Below are 24,459 nucleotides of genomic sequence, written 5' to 3'. Positions count from 1 at the left end.
GAATGAAAATGATAATCAAAATGTAATCACCAACCTCAAAGTCTAAATAATGTCTCAGGTTAAAAAAACAATTTAAAAAAATACGATATTCTGAATATCAGATAAGTGATAATAATCTACAATCAGAATATTTTGGTATGATCAAATAAATTTCTATTTTTTATGGAGGCGGAAGTCGCTCAATTTAAAAAAAAAGCTAGCTAGGTATTTTTTTTATTTTTGATAAATGTATCCATCGTTCCTTGGGTTAACGTTAATTTGTGCAGATTCTGTTGATTACAAGTGATTTATTTTGACTCTCAGTTGAATTTATCATGAAAAGAACTTATCACAGATGATAATACAATTCTGTACTGGGAAAACCTAAGACTTCAAATCATCGAGAATTATAAAATGACACCGACTGCATCATTGAAGTTAATCATTGTCAATCTTAAATTGTATCTGAGTTCAATATCGGAGAATGTATAATCCAATTATACATAAATATAAAACATGTAAAAAAAATATATACTGCAATTTTTTCGCAACGACGATATTTTGAATGGGTGGCGTCATATATTTTAGGGAATCAAAACCGTAGTGACTGATTTTTGACAGGAACAATTATGAGAGTTTTCTACAATAACGCCTGATAAGCATTGTCAAATGTATTTCAATTAGGAAGCGTTCATGAAGCATAATACACTAAAAATACATGTATCTGTATTGTCCACGCAATTTTAAATCGTTATTATAATGCTAGTCATATTATAGTTTATTTTTACAAATTGTGACTTATACCGCAGTATGAAAAAAATGCAAATTTTGATGATTGAAGTACGATTGTGTAGATCGCAGTAAGGTCGTATCACGGTCGTGGTGAGGTCTTCAAGATCATGATAAGCGTGGCCAATTTTGAGCATGTTTAAAACAATCGTGGTGCAGTCGTGGCGAAATCAGGTCGTAGTAGAAGCGTAGTGAGAGCGCACTAAATACCCAGTCACACTGTCACGTTTCAAGAGGTACGTTTTAGTACGTTTTGAAAGCGTAGAAACACGGGAAGAAGCGTATTGAAACGTAGTATCCCTTGTTCAAAACGGGACCTGTCCCGTATGTTTTGAAAATTCAACAACAAACGTAGCGAAAATTATATTATAGCTTGCTTTTCGGTGTCCAAGGCTCCGTGTTGAAGGCCGTACTTTGGCCTATAATGGTTTACTTTTTTAAATTGTAACTTGGATGGAGAGTTGTCTCATTGGCTCTCATACCACATCTTCCTATATCTATATATTGACACATCTGCTATCGTTCACTAAAATATCGTCATTTGAGCTTGATGGACCAGCAAAAAGTTGTAATTTAGGTTGGATTGGTCGGACATCTCTACTTGATCAGGATTCGTTACTATCGGCGCTCCTTCTGCCTCTACAGAGTGTGTCATGAACATTCTTAGTTCAAAAGTACTCACATTATTTATTAAGCCATACGATTCATAAACCAATTAAACAATGAATTAAGAAAAAAGATGTGTTTGTTAAATTTTATTTTTTTATTACTTTATACTGTTTAGTCAGTTTTTGTTATATCTATTTAGCGTGACTGTATTTATACATCCCGTCATACTTTGAACGACAACATTATTTCATGTCTACCTGTGCAAATTTCAAACGCGCAATTTTACACCAGTACTCAAAACCCTCCTTCCTTGATGGGTGCATTTTACATAGACAAATAAATTCGTATAATAATATAATCAAAATGAGGATTTTATTTTGATGTATACCTTTTCGTGCTTCTTCGTTACATTTGTTGTTTTTATAGTGATTAAGATGATAACACAATGTTGACTGCTGTACCCCTATTTTTGACATTTTTAACTAAAGTGTCTGTTTGTTCACGAATCGGTGACAATATAATGGAATGTGATACAACTGTCATACTAGTGAGAGGTTTAGCTAGCTACAAAACCAGGTTCAATCCACCATTTTCTACATTTGAAAATGCCTGTACCAAGTCAGGAATATGACAGTTCTTGTCCATTCGTTTTTGATGCGTTTTGTTATTTGATTTTGCCATGTGATTATGGACTTTCCGAATTGATTTTCCTCTGAGTTCAGTATTTTTGTGATTTTACTTTTTATAAACGAAAATATTAGACTTCTGACGTGACGTACGTCCTCGTTCTTCCTCGCAGCCTTGTTGAATGTTGATTCCATTGAGGACTACGCCAGAGCATGGGCTAAGCGAGAAGATGTTGAACTGGACACTTTGTCAGAATGGGTTAAAACTATCAGGTATCTGATAAAACGTCGCATTCACAAGTTGAAACTGTGTGAACGATCGACCAAAGTCCGTTTTCAGAGACAAAGAGGCCATGAAATGTCTATCATCTCTTCATGATAAGTATGTTGTTATTACTACGAATGTCTTGTAAAATAATTGGGTATAAAGAAGCACTCAGGTAATCCCACATACAAAGACATATCATTTGACAAGGATGAGACTTTAGCAAATCATAAGTCCTTCATGGCTTCAATAAACATTACATTGAACACCAAATCGGAGGACTTACCTTGTTTGTATTGGATACCAAAGCTTCATAAAATTCCGTACAAACAACGGTATATTGCTGGCTCATCTTCATGTTCCACTAAAGAATTGTCCATTAGATTGACTAAAATCCTATCCTCTGTGAAAGAGGGTCTTCAGAAATACTGTGAAACTGTTTACTCGCGTAGTGGTATTAACCATATGTGGATTCTTAAAAATTCTTAAGAACTTCTAGACCATTTTAAATCTCGGTCTTTTTCTGAAGTTAGTTCTATCAAAACTTTTGATTTTTCAACCCTGTATACCACCATTCCCCATGTGAAATTGAAAAATCGCCTAAAAGAAATAATCCACAATGCCTTTCAACATAAAAATGGTAGCATACGCTATAAATTTATTACTTTGAGATTTCATGAGGCATATTTCGTTAATAGTGACAAACAAAAAGGTAAAACATGCTACACAAAAGAACAAGTGGTCAGTATGCTGGAGTTTCTTATCGACAACATATTTGTTGAGTTTGGAGGTAGACTTTTTCAACAAATTGTCGGCATTCCTATGGGAACGAACTGCGCGCCTCTCTTTGCTGACCTCTTCTTATTTTCAGATGAATCGGAGTTCCTTCAGACATTTGTCAAAAACAAGAAGATCAAAGAAGCCAGGTTATTTAATTTCACTTTCAGATATATTGATGATGTTCTTTCCATTAACAATCCGAACTTTTCTGATTGGGCCCATTAAAATATCCACCAGAACTAGAAATTAAAGAGACAACAGACATGGCTTCCTCCGCCTCATTTATAGACTTATACCTCGAATTTGACATACACAGTCATCTTAGTACCAGAATCTATGACAAACGAGACGATTTTGATTTTAAAATTATCAATTTCCCCCACCTTAGTAGCAATATACCAACTTCACCTGCATATGGAATATACATTTCCCAACTTATTCGGTATTCAAGAGCTTGCAGCTCCTACTCAAACTTTGTAAAACGTCACCAATGTCTGAGCAGAAAGTTGATGAACCAAGGGTATGTCAAAGAACGTCTCGTCCTTTTTCTAAAAAAGTTCATCTGAATGTACCCAGAATCTTGTTGATAAATATTCCGTATCAACTTCACAAATAATACACGATGGTCTTGAAGTATAGATTTTGCGTACTGACGTTGTTTATCATCTTAATAACGTGTTATATTATTCTTTTGTTTGTCTTTGTTAATATTACTTTTACTGTTAAGTCTGTTTTTTTGAGATATCCTTTTTGACGTAACTCTGTGCTTATGTATCCCATCATACTTTGAACGACAAAATTATTTTATGATGTGAATCTGTACCTATGTATCTTGTCATACTTTGAATGACAAAATTATTTTATTTATTAATAGTACTTTTACTGTTAACCCACTTTTTTGTGATATACATTTGACGTGACTCTGTACTTATGTATCCCGTCATACTTTGAACCACACTATTATTTTATTTATTATTACGTTATACTGTTTAGTCAGTTTTTGTTATATCTATTTTGCGTGACTGTATTTATGCATCCCTTCATACTTTGAACAACAAAATTATTTCATGTCTACCTGTGCGAATTTCAAACGCGCAATTTTACACCAGTACTCAAAACCCTCCTTCCTTGATGGGTGCATTTTACATAGACAAATAAATTCGTATAATATAATCAAAATGAGGATTTTATTTTGATGTATGCCTTTTTGTGCTTCTTCGTTACATTTGTTGTTTTTATAGTGATTAAAATGATAACACAATGTTGACTGCTGTACCCCTATTTTTGACATTTTTAACTATAGTGTCTGTTTGTTCACGCATCGGTGACAATATAATGGAATGTGATACGACTGTCATACAAGTGAGAGGTTTAGCTAGCTATAAAACCAGGTTCAATCCACCATTTTCTACATTTGAAAATGCCTGTACCAAGTCAGGAATATGACAGTTCTTGTCCATTCGTTTTTGATGCGTTTTGTTATTTGATTTTGTCATGTGATTATGGACTTTCCGAATTGATTTTCCTCTGAGTTCAGTATTTTTGTGATTTTACTTTTTATAAACGAAAATATTAGACTTCTGACGTGACGTACGTCCTCGTTCTTCCTCGCAGCCTTGTTGAATAGTTTTGTTTGACCTAAAACAAGAAACAGGCGTTCCTTAACTAGATCACAAAACATTTGTAATTGGATTTTTTCACAGAATTTTAAATTTGTTAAATGTAAAACCATTCTTTTTGTTATTGAAACAAACGTATTAATCGAATTCTGTTTTATAGATCTTCTAACGCATTTATCTAGCTAGCTGTCCAGCTTATTCGATCTGATGTATTCGTATACTTAGGTCATTAAAAACCCAAAGAAATGATATCGTTTTTCACAATGATTTTTTATGATGACAACATAAGCTAATTAGCTTAAAGAACATTCTATTTATTCGTTTTCTTTTCTTGTCACAATAAAAATATACCAGATAATTATTTTGACATACTTATCAGTTGATTGGTTTACAATATTTTAGATTTCTTTAAAGTATCCTTGAAATTCATTCTTGACAGTTATTCCTTACGAATTTATATTAAGTGTCCACTCGATTGAACAAAGAACGATCCTGATGAGATACAAGAGTATCATTTGAAGGATTGACGGATGCCTGAGAAGCGGGGAATCATTATATTTGCATAGGGTTTATATTTTACATCTACTTTTAGCTTAGATAAATCAACATAAAGTACAGGAAATAATAAGTGTCATCATTGTTTGTTTATTGAACATGCGTTATAGATACAGCATATGCACGATTATATTTACTTAGCTATCATCATTTTATTTCTGTATTGAAAACATCACTAATAATTATGTAATTTTAACGCTATTGCTATACCTCCCTGCATGAAATTCTTTCGAATTGTTTGCATACAGTAGTTATTGAAAGCAAGTCCAAAGATCTTAATTGCTGATATGATATCAAGCTGTCTTATAGAAGAATATCGGCAACTGTACTTCAGAGTAGGTTTTTTAAAGGGAAATCATACAAATCGGAAAGATAAGATTTTGTGTATGGCAAAATAATACAAAATACAGGATGACATGGTTTTGTCTGGTCAATCGTTGTGTAGTAATCCTGCTGTTCTTATAAGTGTGGTATATTTCTCAAATCTGACCAGTTTATGTTTGATAGGTCCAACCGCCGAATTGTGAACTTTTTTTTTATGTTACAACATTTCATCAGCGCCTGCATTCGAAGTATATATTTCTTTTGCTATTCATTTCTTATTATGACTTAGTATCTCTGTTATCTCCAGATTTCTCATTCTTTTTGTATTCTCTTTACTATTTTTTTAAAAGTCTTCTTATATCTGCTGTACATGTCATATTAGGCGTCCATTTTTTACGAGCATAATTGATAGTCCAAACGCGTCCGGTGCAGAAAAAAATGGTACCATCGATGTTATTACAACCACTGGTTAGTTGAATATCAGCTCCTGGGGAGTATCACTTACCTAGTTATCACTACTTAGGTATTAGCATTCAAATATCTTTATGGTATTTTTCATTTCTGAGATAATTTAAATGAAGGTACATATCTCCCACATGCAAAGCAACAATTCCTTCTCAGTCAGGTATTTGTTATGTCCTCTAATCATTTAATCAGCTATTCAACATTGATATAAGGTTTTGGATGGTACGTCGTTGCAAATAAGACTTTGTTTGATTCAAATTTGCTGTTATAAAAATTGATAAAAAAAACCGTCCGCCTTGTAAACTACATATTTATTTGAACGGTAAAATAGAACAATCACGCAAACAGTATACTCATCTTTGCTTCAGATTTTAAAATAACTGTTTTTCTCCTATTTGAATAGAAAAAAATGCATGGGAGCCAAAGATTTGTTGGAAATTTACATATGGCCTGTGTCGTGATATTCGCTAATTCCCGTTCTATCTCCGGCATGTTAGAATTGTTGTAACTAACTGCAAGTACCACAATCAGTTTAACTCAATATTGAAATATGTACTATATTTAAGACGTGTCAATTGTTGGGTGAAACTTGTGTAAATACAACTGCAATGGTACACAAGATGTTAATATTATCCGCTATATTTTAATGCTTCCAAGATATGATTGTTGACATTTATGTCCTTTTTCAAACTCATTATGGTGCTGTAATCAAATGCAATGTTATTTATTTGATTTCTTTTTCTAATATTAAACTCTGTAAATTTCATTAAGTATGAGCTTTTAGGGATGAAGTTAAAAACATTTGTTTACCTAATCTGGGAATTATAGCAATTTATTGAGTACTATAGAGTATATTTAATTATTTAGTGTTTGCTGAAGACTTCGATGTGACTAGCATGCATCCGTGATATTTAGCCTAAAATGGGTTTAATTATATTTCGAAACAGATGAATTAAAATCGTTTTTGATCGCTCATAAGGAAGTAAATGTTGTTTTCTTTATCATTTTAGTGTTGTGCAAAAGGAGCTTGAAGGGTCAGCGTTTAATTCTAAACATAATGAAGGATTACATCTTTCCAAATTAAAGAACAGAATCTTGTAAGTATCGCTGACCCATATCTAATTGTATCGACAGGTTTTCTCACTGTTTATTTTAATTGGGCCAAGTTTATATGCAGCAATCAAAATTACTCAAAAAGTTCAAATATTCCTTGCAATTTACTTTTATACTCTTCGTATACAGTGCTTAGTGTAACTATTTTATACCTTAAGCAGGATGCTTTCAGTAATCAATTAAGAGTAAAAGTCAAAAGGACAGTTTTAAAATAAAGATTTTGTTCGAAAAGGGACAATTTTTTCGTGTTTTTAGACTAAATAAAGGAAAAATTAAAATAATCCATGTATTTGCTGGATTTACTCTAAATTGGGATTGCGAATAAGTTTTTTTAAGTAGTTGAAAAACAATTTATATAAGTCAGCTAAAACTGTTAGGTACCAGGCTTGCACAAAAAGACACAAGAAAACACATAGAGTGCAGAGGGCATTATGCCTTCTTATTTTGAGCTGGAATGGTCACTGGTTTTATTCAGTTCAAGGAAACCGATGTCCGTGAAAAATTGTAAACAATTTGCATATAACTTTGTTGAAATACTTGGGGTTGCTGGAAATATTTGCAACAACAAGAAACATAACCTCTGTTAGTATTGTTTAGTTTGGGACTAGTAGTTATTTTAATTAATTATAAACTAGAACACACACGCGAAATCGCGGGCATATACAAGTTGTAAGATGTTGTAGGATGAATTTTTGTAAAAGATATTATATCTGGAGAATTTCATATAAGGTATCAAAAGTCCTCTCTCTTATTTCCAAAGTCCATTATTTGTTTCCTTTCTGTTAAATTCAATTATTTTCGTGTTTCTGGCCCTATACCACAATTATTCTTCCCCTTTGCTACAATGCATTTTTTGATAAAAGTCAAACTGAATTAAAAAATGAAACTGCTTATAGACCATTACTATTCTATGAAAATAGGTTTCTAGGACAATCCATCAGTGCTTTATCTTTTGAGAGCCCTATTTACGTGCCAATGGTAGCATTTCCTGAAATCCCGAGGTGCGTATTTAACGAAATTCAAATCTCGAAATTCGAAAGAAAAAAAATTCCCGGATCCCGTAAGGATCAATCCCTAAATCCCGAGCTTAAAAACACCGATCCCGACGTCCCGAAAAAGCCGTGCCTCCCTCTATCTATACCCTTCTTTCATTTTGGCCAAATCACTACTTTCACTTTCAACAATAAATTTATATGCCCCACTTATGGGCATTATGTTTTCTAGTCTGTGAGTCCGTTCGTTCGTTCATCCTTCCGTCTGTCTCGCTTCAGGTTAAAGTTTTAGGTCGTTTTTAATCATGTTGGAGTCCAATCAACTCGAAATTTAGTAAATATGTTCCCTTTATCTTTAAAGATTTTAACCTATTTCACGGGTCCCCTGAACATAGAAAATGATAGTGCCGATGTGGCATCCGCATACTATGGACAGATTTTTGTTTCCACATGTTTTTTCTTATTTCAATATATAGGCAACTGGTATGACCCCTTAAATAGTAAATATTTCAAAGAAAACAGTAGACAAAAAACAGAAAGTTTCTATATATTATAGTATTCTAATCGATAAACGCGAAAAATATTTAGTTGCGGTTCATGCGACCTAAAAACATGATCATGAGAACACTCTGATTGACTTATTTATTTTCATTTTTGTAATCTATCATACGATTGGTTGTTGTTGTGCATGTTTAAAACCGGAAGTCTTATCTATCGCTAAAAGTCAGTCTGGTGACGGAAACAATATCCAGACACTTATTTTGTCGTTTTTCTCCCAAAATAACTCAATCTGAATAATCATAAGAATGGATGACAAATGCGACTATGCATGTTACCTATAGAACACAGAGGCATGATGATTAATTCATTGTGGAAGGAAGAGAAGCGACACACAAAATGAGGTCTTCTCGTTTAATAGTATAGATAACAATGTTAAAAAACACTGATGTGACATACTGTACGCAACATTTAAAACTTCAGTTATGCAAAACTTAAACTTAAAGAATTGAAATGGAGAACAAATGATTTTTTCACATCTATGAAGTTTTTGGAACTTATTTTAATATTTCAACTTAGTTTATCAAGATAATTATACCTGGAAAGAATTCATGTGACATAAAGGACTGGTAATAAAATAGTCTTGCATTTTGTTCACTCTATTTCCTTCTTTTGAGTGGTAGTTATCAACATTTATGACGTTTTTGACGTAATGAATTTTAAACCTGATGCTTTTTGTTATCTGTTGTTCGTGTGTTTCAAAAACGTTCTCCTATTTGTTTGTATTGTGGTCCTGTATTATTATGTTGTCATTTTGATGTTATATTTAACAATGCCATCAAATTGCGAGGTTTGGCATGCCACAAAACCAGGTTCAACCCACCATTTTTTTTCTTTAAAAATGTCCTGTACCAAGTCAGGAAAATGGCCATTGTTATATCATAATTCGTTTCTGTGTGTGTAACATTTTTACGTTGTGTTTCCGTTGTGTCGTTTGTTTTCTCCTATATTTGAGTGTACTATAAGACGTGTCACGATACTTTTCTATCCCAAATTCATGTATTTGGTTTTGATGTTACATTGGTTATTCTCATCGGATTTTGTCTAATGCTTAGTCCGTTGCTGTGTGTGTTACATTTTAATGTTGTGTCGTTGTTCCCCTCTAATATTTAATGTGTTTCCCTCAGTTTTAGTTTGTTACCCCGATTTTGTTTTTTGTCCATAGATTTATGAGTTGTGAACAGCGGTATACTACTGTTGCCTTTATTTATATGATTGTTGCAGGTTATTGGTTTTTTTTCGAACAATCATACAAGTGTTAATTGGTTAGATTTATTGGGAAGACACATTATGAACGTGTAGGTTTCACGTTTCGTCTTCAAATGTATCACCAGACCAGTAGTGAGCACTTCGCTGTTAACGTGAATATCAATGGCCATGTTTTATAAATTTACTGTTTGCAAAACTATGAATTATTCGAAATACTAAGAATTTTTTTATCCCAGGCATAGATTACCATAGCTGTATTTGGGACAACTTGGAATTTTAGGTCCTCAATGCTTTTCAACTTTATACTTGTTTGACATTATAACTAGGTTGTTCTGAGCGTCACTGATGAGTCTTATGTAGACGAAATGCGCGTCTGGCCTATCAAATTATAAGCCTGGTACCGTTAAGCTTGATTACTATTGTAACTCCCGATTTCAATTTTTGTCTTTGTTTTAGATCTCAAATAAATATTAACATATATATAATATCATCATAAAACGGTATACACGATAAGGGAGTGCTACCGTTGTACTTTGACTTTTTTATCATGCCGTCTTTGTATTATTTTTTTCATAACGCACATATTTACACCTTTTTTTCATAAATTGATATTCTGATTGTTTGTTCAGTTAAATTATTACTAGTCTGAATTTTTAGTTTTTGATATTTGATTTGGACTAAAGTTCTTGTGCATCATTTTTGCTAAAACAAATTAAAATCATTATTTCGTGTTGTATATTTTCTATTTGATTTGGAAAGTTTAAAATATACATATTACATATAATTACAAAATATCAATTATAACATATAATGCAAATGATAGGAAACAGTATTGTTTTCTCATTAAAATTAAAATTAAGAAAGAATCTTAAAACACTTGATGTCCTACGTTCAGCCTCAATCCATTGTTATGTACGCTCATACAGTTGATGCAACATGAATTACTTTCGTAATATGCTAATCAAATAACGTTAAATATGCTTCAACCTAAAGCCATTGGAATGTACTGTTATACTGTACATTGTAGATGCAAAATAATACTTTACTTATCACTGCATTTTTCAAATATAAAGTAGTACAACGGTCAATTGAAAGCATAAGATAAAAAAAATAGACAATAAAAAATAAAAGACAATGAGTACAAACATAGGTTAACATGACAGGCATCATAATTCAATGAAAATTTAACGCGTAGATACATGTACGAGAACTCCACAAAAAGGGTGCGCTACTGTCATAAAAAGGACAAGTTAATTTTATGGCACTGTAGGTAATATCGTAATATGCTAATGACAAGTAACAGTCAGATGCTAAATACACTCGCAAACCAACCACGTGTCTTTATATTAAGTTCAATAGTACAACAATGCATATATATACTCAAATATCTATACATTTACCATAGAAGAGAGGGATAATCCGGTGATAAGTGTAATTTGGAAGGCCACATTCGGTGCAAAAGAGCTTGAAGTTACGACAATTAAAACCTATCCGTCGTCAACTATGAAACAGATGTTCCATAAAGGTCAACCTTTTTGTGATGCCGTCCGTTAAATGTACGAAGGGATTATTTCAACTTTACCGCATGGAACATACCATTGTTATTCGTTTAAGTTATAAGCAAATGTATACTAAAACCTTATTCATGGGTCAGCCTGTTATCTTCTTTATTTAGTCATTGTTTTAATTTTTTACTTCAAATAATTGTTTTGAAAGCTTGTCCTGGAACACAGTTATTCGGTAGAGCATTTCATTAGAACAATAAATGTAAAGTAAAAGTATCGTAACGGCTTTCTTCAATCAAGGAGTTTACAGTGTAGTGTATTATGTTTGGGGCAACATATTAAAACTATATAAAAAAAAGTCAAGGATTTGTATAAATACAATACTATACAAATCCACGGAAAAGTTTACCAGCTCTCACTCACAATATGCCAATCTAAGTAAAAAAAGTAAAATAACAAAAATACCGAACTAAGAGGAAAACTCAAAACGGAAAGTCTCTTATCAAATGATAAAGCACATCAAACGATTTAACTAACGGGGTCTTTAATTCAACTTGATACTTAAATTACCGAAAGGTTCTCATTTGGGGGAGATAAAATTTCAACATCATTTCTTAGGAATCTTTCGAATGATGTCGACTACACTCCACAGAGGTTTTGTGAATTCTAATTATAATTGCTATATATCAAACTGAAAAAAGCACAAAAACTAAATAATGATTAAAATGTTATATTGACATTTCTGTCAAATTTTGGTTAAGAATAAAAACGTTGATTGACGTTTCGCGTGAAGATTTAGATTAAATTCTTAGACATTGAAAGGCTTCTCTTCAACTAAATAGTCGGTGGCAAATAAACTTTTTTATTAAGTAATCGATTAATTGCATCTAGTCGAAGTATGTTTTAATCTTAATGCGTCTTCACCACTTCAATAATAACATTACGCAATAAAGATGCCTAGAAAGATTTTAACTGAATGACACATACTGTACATTTAAGACGAATGTGCATGTTTCAATTGTCATGTATATATGGTAACAGATTAACATTGTTTTTATAGATCTGTCAAACAGGAAATAAAATCAGATGTAAAAAGTTCATGAATAGTAGATATTTTAAACTTTCCGGATAATATTAAAATAAAACAGACATAGAATGTCGATTCATGCATTTATTTAGTAAAATCCGTGCATTCGTTTATCATGCATTTTTTTTTTTTTTAATAAAAAAGGACACATTGACTAATAATAAATTATATAGAAAGCCAAAGAAACTAAGTCTTGAACTACTTTTTTTTAACTAAATTTATCAAATGTACACAGTTGATTATTTCAAAAGCGCTGGGAATTTCGCAGGTGATGCATTGTACTAAATTTAGCATATTTCAACAGTATTGAGCAAATACAGGTTAAAGAATCAACTTGCATTCCCTTCTACAATAAAATAGACGTAATAAGAATATATTTTCTCTTGATTTATTTATCCTTTTGAAAACTGGTATACATGGACCCCGCTTTTTTTTTTTTTTTTTTTTTATCACATTTGCATTATTTATGTCAGAAGAATATTTGTACCATTTTTATGAACATATTACTGATGAACTTAGATAAATATACAACAAAAAGTGCGTTTTAATATTCTAAAATTATAAATATTTATTAAAATCAATTGTTTCCAAAGAATTGTTGAACAAAAGTACACACTCTACTTGGGTACAGAATGTAATCGGAATGTGTTTACAATAATCCACGTGTATTTATCGTTTGAAAGAAAATAGTTAGGAGTGTCTGTTCAAAGGATAGACGTGACAGATTGCTTTTAAAAGATCATAATTTTAATTAAATGTCGAATAGTAACACATGACATTATGTTTTGTTTTATTACAAATTAATATAGACAAAGTAAACGTAGACTTAATGCTTTATGTTAAAAATTAACGTGGGATCAAAAAAGTATCTTCCGATCAGACTTCGTATGTGCAAATTTATACATCAATGGCAAGGGTTTTGTTTCTTGTCAGAGGAAAATAAGGGCATATAAAAAAAAAGATGTGGTATGATTGCCAATGAGACAATTGTCCAAAATGACACAGACATTAACAACTATAGGTCACCGTACGCCTTTCAACAATGAGCAAAGCCCATACCGCATAGTCAGATATAAAATGCCCCAATAAGGCAGTGTAAAACAATTCAAACGAGAAAACTAACGGCCTTATTTATATTAAAAAAAAAATGAACGAAAAACAAATATGTAACACATAAACAAACGACAACCACTGAATTACAGGTTCCTGACATGGGACAGGCACATACTTAAATAATGTGGCGGGGTTAAACATGTTAGCGGGATCCCAACCTCCCCCTAACCTTGGACAGTGGTATAACAGTACAACATAAGAACGAACTATAAAAATTAGTTAAAAAAGGCTTAACTCATCAGATGGACAAACATACAAGTGGACGTGGCCGGGTACTTGTACATCCCGACAACAAAAAGACACTAGGAACAGAACTGAGAGTACTCGCAGTTATCTGACAGCTAGTTCAAAGCCACTAACAACTAATAAACAAATCATGCATCTAAGACTAAACTATCAATCCGTACACATCCAACATCCAATGGATTTAGTGTAAAGACGTCATAAACAGCCAGAGAAAATCATGATCTTGTGCAATGCCAAGTTACAGGTATCGACAGATTGTAGATCCATGAATGTGTATATGTATTTAACATACTAGTTATATTTAGTTTGCTTTTAATTTACTGATAACAAAATCAATACTTTTACCAATAAAAACAATATTCTATGATCTTATTACAGTGTTGAATTGGCAACCTTTTAACAGATTAATATACCCAAGTCAACTCAAAAAAGGATTGACCCTATATGTTTAGGAATACAAGAAAAGTCTTCGATCATAGACAGGTGTCTTTACTACATATGGAGGAAAACAATAAAAAAGAAGATGTGGTATGATTGCCAATGAGACAACTCTCCACAACAGACCAACATTACACAGAAACTAACAATTATAGGTCATCGTACGGCCTTCAACAATGAGCAAAGCTCATACCGTATAGTCAGCTTTAAAAGGCCCCGAAATGACAATGTAAAACAATTCTAAAGTGAAAACTAACGGCCTAACAAATCAGTTTTAGCTGTTACTGGTATTAATATTTTCTAATAATTTAGTCTAGTATAAATTTATATATCTACGATAGGCATGTGTAACTGACAAGATACAATGCAATAAAACAAACTTAATGAAATGATTAATATGATACTGATGCGTATAATGTTCAAATGCTTTGGAATCCTTTATTTAAATTTTCAATATGAATCAGATGAAAACACACTGATTTATCTTCTGACGACAGATGGTAATAATTAGAACACATTTCATGGTAAGACAGGTGAGCTAGAATTTCATGAATTTCTAGAGTACTTTTTGTGAACTGCACTAACTGATGGTAATAACATACTACAATGTTAAACAGGTGAGACAGGTCAACATTTAAAAGGTAAGTGTTATCTTGTACCCAACTGCGTACCATGTGCAGCCTATTTCTCTGTGGAACCATGTTTATTTATTTGTAGAATGAATAAACCGTTTTGTGCTTTCAAATATGTGTCAAACTTTGTACAAAAATGTATAACTATCCAAGGTAGTGCTTTGTATTATAAAAAATCGCGTCATGAATAGTTGCTTTTCAGTCTTCCTGTGAAACTTTGAAAAAACATGAATAATTATCTAAGCGAGTGTTTTGTCGTATATCACATTTAAGTAGGTCGTGTCATCAATCTTAAATGTTATAATTATATTTTTACAGCAGTTTCAATACAGGTACTTCTTTAATGCAATGCTGAGCTTCGATGAGAATTAAATTAATTATGATTTATTTACTTTTTTTTATCCTTGAAGGGTCGTTTTAACATGTTGCATGAACACTGATGCATAAACATGACTTATTAAATGGCATTCTTTGTGGAGGTTCTATGTCTAGGACCAAGAAAATTCCTCTATCAAATCAATCACACAATATTTTGTAGGATAATACTTCATTGGAACTTGTAATTAATTGAATCATTAGAGCCTGACTCCGATTTTATGATGTACGTTCAATCTTTTTTGCAAATATAATGAACCTTTCATATTTCTCCAAACGAAAAAATAAATTGTTTGAATGTGCAAGAGTATATATTAAAGACTTGTGCTTGGTATAACTTATCGTTTAAGTATTTTTTATTATTTTTTTTTTTTATTTTCTACTTTTGGAAAAGGAAATGTGGGTTATTGGTTTAGGTGAAGTGGGGCGAGTGTCGAAAATAAGTCAATTTTAACTGATTGATATGTATCGACAATAACTACATTTGCTGTAACCTAATTAAAAGTTGTTTCTGTTTAAAATGGTTTACTAAATTGTTGCTATTTAGTAATTATATCATGCCAATCACGTGAAGATTTGGTATTGAAATATTCTACGTGTCAAATAAAATTTGGGCAATATTGCATTATCAGCATTCTTGGCGACGTAGTTATATTTGTGTTAAAATATGATGCTTATTTAGAATGGCATCCTTAATTCATACGGAACCACTGGAACACTAATCTTTAAATAAGAAGCCAAAGCCAAGACGACGCCGACAAAAATACATGATGACAATTCTTCGATGACATTAATGACAAGAGAATATAAAAATATAAATAATATAGATATTGAGAATAGATATCTAAGAAATTACAGCAATGATTGAAGCCTGATACGTACGATAAATTATGGTGCAATTATTCTCTCTTCAAGTTGGTTCTGATCTGGTGACCAGTTCAATGCCAGATAATTACAATAAATGACATTGTCATAATGAGGTCATCTGTTTGATTTACAGCAATGCACCATTAAAGCACTTGGAAATGTAGACAATTATCAGTAACCATCAAGCTATATGAAAAAAGGCAACAACATTTTTTTTTTGTATTTCATTCATTTTGTAAGTAATCATTTGATTTTAAGGTTGAATAAATATTTTTTTAATTGGTGGATTTATATCTAAAGTGTTTATTCAGTTAATGGCAAAATAATAGTTATAGAAAACAGTATAGATATTTCAAATTTGAAGATGAAGATGAATTGAAAAATGTTTTAGTTCATAGCTCTTATCATATTTCAAGGCAGTCGATAGTAACGTGTTCCGAATGGAATCTCCTAATTGAGTAAGCATTCAACTCCAATTCGATCTACAAAGATCGTATATATTCCAGTATAGAAACTTCTGATATTACTGGTCACAAAGTAATTGTTTTGAATTAATTTTGTATTTCTTATTGATATGAATTCAAATATAAAAAATGTCAAATGATTTGATTTCATTAGTTCATGTGTCGAAGATCAGTATTCCCTATTCTTCACAGTTGGAAATAAAGACGTCAATCCTTCAACTTGTCACATATTATTCTCAAGTTAAAATTGTTAGTTTAAATATTTGTGCCGAAAAATTACTTTTAAATTTACCTCTGTATCTTGTTCCCACTTAGGGTCAGAACGGAAATTGAAACATTTACAAAACTAAATTTGTCACTTCTAACAATTTCAGATACAATCTTTAGAATAAAAGTTAATTTACTAAAATTAGATTTTGTTCGTGTTTAAATCGTTTCAATACAGTTTTGATACTCCTTTTTCTCCAAGGAAAAGGTATAGTGCAGACTAATTTCAGTTTAAGTAAGTATTGCATAACTATATGAGAAAACCATAATACATTCAAAAGATAGTTCTAAAGTAATTAGGTTTTATTATTCAATATAACACCGTATACATTTTAGTTAGTTTCCAATACTGCTGATCAATTGCCTAGTAAATCTTTAACTGTGCTTGGCGCGTGTTTTCGATATCTTCATGTATTCTTTTTTTACTATTGCATAGTATTGTTTTATCAGCATATTTTTGTACAGTAATATAGTATTTGTAAATGCATTTACAGACACTTGAAGTTTTTTGATAGTATAGATTTTTCATCTTTTTGGAAATTCATATTAAAAATGAGTCAAATCATACTTTCATGGTATCCTCTAAATCGACAGAATGATGATCCCCCAATACGTGCTTCTAGCAAAGTATACGTTACTTACAAATAATTTAGTGAACCTATATATGTTAGGTGTTCCAAATCTATTGTAATCATAAATCTATGTCCTTTAAGTATTTTTTTCAACTTCTACTCACCAAATTATTAAATATTGCTACTGTTTAATTCATAAACCTCTATAAATATTTAAAAATATCTAAATATGAAGGATTGACACCCTTCTGTCCCTCCTCACTCACCTTTGAAAAAATGGAAAACACTTGTTTTACCCGGCCACATTTCTTGTCTTAATTCATCAGTATACGATATCTTATATTGTACGTTATTTGAAGAATGAGTTATCTACACAAAATATAGGACATGCAAACTTGCAGTCTTCAAACCGGTGGTAGAAAAAAAAATACAAATAGTTTTTACAAAAGTTTGACGTTAGTTCATAACGGAGCTATATTGTCAAACGTCTGTCGTAGAAATCTATTTTTCTAGTAATCGCTTCTCAACTTGCTGACTTCACACAGAAACTTCTTAGAAAGAAAAATAATAAGTTAGTGGTATCCTTTAACTATCTTTTCCGCTGCTTTATGTAGCGTTTTGTTTACTTGTTTTCTTTTGTTAGTTGTCTTTTTTTGCAATGTCATTGTAAGTTTTTTTTTCGGCTGATGTGTTTGAATGTCTGTACGGTATCTTTCGCCACTCTTTAAAGTCTCTTATCCATTCTTTTGAATGTGTTTGAACTGAAAGTTTGGACACATGAAGGAGCTTTATAGAGTATTTGTGTTTGAAAAAGAGGAAATAGTGTAGTAGGAAAGTTGTATTGTTAGCGAAAAGCAGTTGATTAGCTTTTGTTATGGTGTACACTGTTACTTTTACTAGGGGTTCAATTAGTACAGACCCCGTTTGTTGTCACCAGGGATCTTTCACTGTGTTTCGATTTTTATTTACTTTTCTTCTTGATTTAGGTGCACAAGTAATGCAAGAAAAATGACAATTAGACATTTCTATCTTTTTTATGCTGTTTGTATTGTTATATGCAATATTTTTAAACACATATCTTCGTTCCGATTTGTCAATCTATCGGCCTGTCCGCCATCTTGTGTCTTATATATTCATATATGCAAATTATTTATTAAAATGTAGAAATATTGTGGAGAGAAAGCTATAGTGAAAATTCGGTTTTTTAAAACACGGTATATTCTTAGTTTCACTTCTTCTTACTACATTTGTATAAACTTCAAGATTTACCTGTATTTTTTTAAAACCGTTTTTTTTTCTAAAGTGAATATTTTCGAAGGGTTAAATATTTCGCAGTGGTGACTTGCCATGGCTTTGTTTGGACTTGTTTGTTTGCTTTTTGGCCTTGAATGTTTGTCCCTAATATTTTATTAACTGTGCATTTGCATTCAGATACGCAGATCGAATTTATTCGTTTATAGTGTATTAATGTACGTTTTTTGATTGCGTTAAGCCTGCCAATTGATTTTTTAATGTGTGTTTTTCTATGCTGTGATGTTATGCTATTGTTTCAGAAAAAGGGAGAAGGTTTGGATCCATTAAAACGTTTAATCCCGCTACAAATGTTTGCACCTGTCCTAAGTCAGGAAGTACAGTAGTTGTCGTTTGTTTATGTAATTTATATGTGTTTCTCTTTTCTCGTTTTTTTAATTTCTATAGATTAGACCGTTGGTTTTCCCGTTTGAATGGTTTTACACTAGTAATTTTGGGGCCCTTTATAGCTTGTTGTCCAGTGTGAGCCAAGGCTCCGTGTTGAAGGCCATACATTGATCTATAATGGTTTACTTTTTAAATTGTTATTTGGATGGATAGTTGTCTCATTGGCACTCACACCACATCTTCCTATATCCAATCAAGAGAATCCAGATGTTTCGATTTGTAAGGCATATGTTTTGTTTACTACACACGCGAATGAAAATCAAATACATTTAATTCAGAGTTATAGATAGGATAATTTGTCATCATTATAAAATACTATTACATAACTATTCAAACTTTATAAAGGAAGACAAATGCAAATTTATAAGGAGAAGTTATGTAATAGCTTTCTAATTGTGTTTTGTCCCCTCGTAAACATAACGAATGTAGCACTTATTCCGTTTTATTCATTCGGTTGTCACATAAAACAGAACTATGACAAAATGTTCACGTGTATTGTGTGATGATTTATGGAACATATTATTTAACTTGGAGATGTGCAAAAAAAAATGCAGTAAACGAAACAAAATAAGTGTTGGATTTATTTGTTTTCTTATTTTTTATCATTATTATTCAACCTAAACAAATACAATATAAAACGTTTATTTATAGACACCCGGTTGCTTTAGAATTGACTTTTTTAAAGCATGCAAGACAGGTACAAAAAAAAATACATAAATATTGCACACAAGATGGATTCAATAAATCAAATTATTTCACGCAACTTTCGAAAGTAAAGACATATCTCAAATACAAATACAGGCAACAGTAGTATAACGCTGTTCAAAACTAGTAGTTATAAATCGATTTTACTGAAACAAATCCGGGTCGCAAACCAAAACTAAGGAAAACACATCAGGTAAAAGAGGAAAACAACGGAACTTGATTGTCAAAATTGCAACTTTTCTTCATTATGGATTGTTTTTCGTACTCTGTAACTCCCCAGAGTTTAACATTCGAAATTTGGACAATTACCTTGCCCTCATTCTTTTAGATAGAACAGTCCATGTTGATGATTATCCTTGTAGCTGATAGGAGTTTTTTTTTACATGTGCAGCCATGTCCGAATTAGAACATATTTATTTTTTGTCCTTGTTTGAGCTTTGTCACTTTACGGGAAATGTTTAACACACAAAGTACCATATTATCATCATTGGTTCGATAGTACTGTTGGTATGTTTATGGACTGCCTATTGTGACTGTACTTATGATAAATAAAAGTTATCTACAGTTTATAGGTTATGTATATTGGATCGCAAATAAAGGCTCCAATTTTTTTTTTTATTTCAAAAATAACGAAGTTCAAGGAAAATTTTGAAAGGAAAGTTCCATATTTAAAGGATGAAATTGTATCTTTTTTATTAGAATTATAATAATAAATTAATAACAACAATTCAGGAAGATCAAAAATGAGGGACGAAAGATACCAGAGGGACAGTCAAACTCATGAATCGAAAATAAACTGAGAACGACATGGCTAAAAATGAAAAGGACAAACAGACAAACAATAGTACACATGATATAACATAGAAAACTAAAGAATAAACAACGAGAACCCCACCAATATATACTATATCAAAATGGAAACCAGTCGAAGTTGTTTTGGTAACAACAGGTCTTTCTTATCTACCTACTAGAGTCTCATTTACACGATAAAGAGTACCATCATCTTATACATGTACCATGTAGAATCTTCAGAGATTTGTAAATATTTTTTTTGTTAAACCACAAATGGGTTTAATGGAAAGTGAACATATTGATATTGTTAAATGAGATAAAGAGTTTGAGTCATATAATAATCTTCTGAAGTAGTCTCAAGTGACACATAGCTTGACTTCTTAGTTCGTTGTTTTAGAGTAAGTTTACTGTTCAATTGATCTCTCTATATAATATAGTAACAAAAATTGTTTATTACAAACCAGAAGCAATACAGCTTATAGGTATATAATAAATATATATAGAACACGAATAACGGACATGATTACCATAAAAGAACATTTTGAATACAATCGGATATAAATACATATTGGAATTTTGAAAAAAATTTGTACGATTTTTTTTGTTTACATCATGTTTCAAAATACATCCAATATTTATACATGTACCAATATATGTTTACATATATAAGAAGAAATTTGCTTCAGCATGACGCAATCATTGAATTCAGTTTTTGCTTGAATTTTAAAATCTCATATTCTAACATCAATTTACTGGATGCGGTATGATGTTTTCTATACGATGTACATATTCCAAGCTTAGGAGAATACAACTTATCTTACAAGACAAGATGTATGCTTCATATGCAATTGAGAAGAGTAACAGCCATCATTGGGTAGAAAATCCAATATGTATTTAACAAAACGACAAATCATTTTTATCGAGACGCTACAAATGATAATGTAGATATTTTTCAGTAATTTGCATGAACTGCTTTTTCTTAATTCGCATCATGCCCACTCATAAGCTGTCATTTTGACTACATCAATACGTTCATTTCGTTTGTTTTTGTCTGCAAAGAAACGAATTGCTCTGAAAAAAAACTTCCAGTTTCTATCAAATTCTAATAGATGGAAGAGAAAGGTGTCGGTTTTTAATATGTTCTCAATTCTTGCATAGTGGAAGATGACATTTAATATTTAACAATAAAGTGTTTGTACTCGTGACGGATTACCCAAACAGTACAAAAACACGATCAGATACGAGTTTTTAATTATGTCGAATACTAGTTTTACAGAAAACATTTTAAAAAAAGCAAAACGTGCTAACATACATGCTTCTAGTATTCGAACTAAATTATCTGCCCCGTATCAAAAAAAGAAAATAATGATATATAAGGTTTCTTAATAATGCAACGAAAATCTTTAAAAATTAAGTAATGTATCCTGTGTTAACCCTAATTGCAGGAGAGAAACAAGTACTAAGTTGAATATTTCACCAAGTCCCCATCATTGTTAAACTAAATCAATGTTAACTTAACAGTTGAACTTACCAAATATGACATTCGGAACAATGAACACTTTTTAGGTCTTTCCACCTTTCCGTGGAAAGACCTATTGAATTTGTTCTGATTATTAGGTCTTTCCACCTTTCCGTGGAAAGACCTATAGGTTTTGTTCTGATTATTATTATTAGGTCTTTCCACCTTTTCGTGGAAAGACCTTTTGATTTTGTTCTGATTATTAGGTCTTTCCACCTTTCCGTGGAAAGACCTATTGAATTTGTTCTGATTATTATTATTATTATTATTATTATTATTTTTTTTTTTTTTTTTCTTCCGCCTAAATTTTTTTCTTGCGTAGTATTGATATTTCAAAAGATGTTGCTTAGATATTTGGAATATGATATCATATAGTTTATACGCTTTAAAAATTTACAACTGCGTAACAAAATACTTTACGTTGTAAGAGTTATCTCCCCAAACACTGTTATTCTTGTGGCCACTACTCCTTCGCAACCGTAAAAGAATACGACAAATTTATTTTACCAAATTGCTCGTTACGTCTTCAGGATTAGAATATTCATTTGGACCGAAGCTATCCGGAGACTCCATATGAGAGTTATTTCCCCTTATGCATTTGATATAAGTGATATGTGTTTCTTACTGGTAAACCATCAGTGATATAGGCCTAGGGTCTTTAGATTTGAGGTCCTTGGTCCAAAAAAATGAAAATAAGGTCAAGGTCAAAGGTCAAGGTCATATTCTAAATTTTGATTTTGGCTTATTTTCTCTTATTTTCAACAACCGTGAAAGATATCAACAAATTCCTTTTACTAAATTGTGAGTTGCGACATGTTGTAACTTATAAATTTTGGTTGGAAGGGTGCGTAAAAAATAAATGAGAGTTTTCTCCCATCTTATATTTAAAATCATGCCTGTAGTGATATAACTCATTAACCATACATATTACAGACCTAGGGTCTTTTTGTTTGAGGTCCTTGGTTGGTGACCTTGAAATTGAGGTCAAGGTCAAAGGTTAATAGGACGTTCTAGATTTTGACCTTTGCTTTAAATTCATATTTATACATTATAAAGTTATAGGAACTGACATTTTAGATTGATTTTTAATATTTTGATAATAAAATAGATCTTTACTTGTGGAAAGACCTTCAATTGTTCTTTGAACAATTGGTTTTTAATTATTTTTTTTTTTTTTCCGCCTAATTTCTTTCTTGCGTAGTATTGTTGTTTCACAAGATGTCACTTAGATATATGAAATATGATATCGTAAAGTGTATGCGCTTTAAAAACTGACAACTGCGTAACCAAATACTTTACGTTGTAAGAGTTACCTCCCCAAACACTGTTTTTCTTGTGGCCACTACTCCTCCGTAACCGTAAAAGATTACGACAAATTTGTTTTACCAATTTGCTCATTACGTCTTCAGGACTAGGATCTTAAATTGACCGAAGCTATCCGGAGACTCCATATGAGAGTTATTTCCCCTTTTGCATTTGAGATAAGTGATATGCATATGAACTCGTGAACCTTTAGGCGTATAAACCTAGAACCGCTTTATTTAGTGTCCTGAGGTCCCAACTTAAAAAATGAGGTCAAGGTCAAAGGTCAAGGTCATGATCTAAATTTTGACATTCACTTCAAACTGCTTTTTCTTTGAAAAAAGTTAGGGGTAAATTTGAAACAAATGTGAGCAAAATGTTAGTCGCGACATTATTTATGTCGTGAAATTTTGTCGAAAAAATATGCGTAGTATTTTGGGGGTTTTCATGCCACTGAAATGGAAATATCAACAAATTTACTAATTATAGCTTCAAACTTTACAGCTCTCATGGTGCGTACATGCAATTTATCTTTGTAAATAATCCAATGCCCACAACTACCTATCTAACACCCCCCCCTTTTTTTTTTAGGAATCCCATTTCTATTTTATTATAAAAATGCTAATCCATCTTTTTTATAAATAAATTTCTTTCTGAAATACAAATCTATTCATGCACGATAAAATATCTGCTCCAAATCATGTACATGTATTTCTGAGAATTGATCGATAAACGTTTTGTTAAAGTACTATAACACCGGCATTAATAGCATTTTTGTGTGCATGCAATGAATGAGTCGACCAGTGGTCAGCGGTCAGCGATTGGACAATAATTTACCTGTAAAATAAATCGAGAAAATATATTTTCCGTTAGCAGTACAAATCACGTGCAGTCCGCTTAACGTTCCAATCTGGATTGAGAAATTAAAATCAATGATGTAGAAATCAATCCAAAGTTCGTAAAAAGTAGCAAAATCCTAGAATCAAACTTCTAA

The 24,459-nt window shown here is 31.7% G+C and overlaps 1 protein-coding gene across 1 annotated transcript in view; it reads left to right on the top strand.

Moving 5' to 3' along the window:
* Positions 1-24,459, top strand: part of LOC143073185 (dopamine receptor 2-like) — a 99,765-nt gene that overhangs the window by 10,122 nt on the left and 65,184 nt on the right. Inside the window, exon 2 of the mRNA XM_076248540.1 lies at positions 7,022-7,108. The gene's annotated coding sequence lies outside the window, so the exon portion shown is untranslated. The remainder of the gene's footprint in view (positions 1-7,021; positions 7,109-24,459) is intronic.

Source organism: Mytilus galloprovincialis, chromosome 4, assembly GCF_965363235.1.
Source record: "Mytilus galloprovincialis chromosome 4, xbMytGall1.hap1.1, whole genome shotgun sequence".
NCBI classification, from domain to species: domain Eukaryota; kingdom Metazoa; phylum Mollusca; class Bivalvia; order Mytilida; family Mytilidae; genus Mytilus; species Mytilus galloprovincialis.
This window is presented reverse-complemented; position numbering and strand designations above follow the sequence as displayed.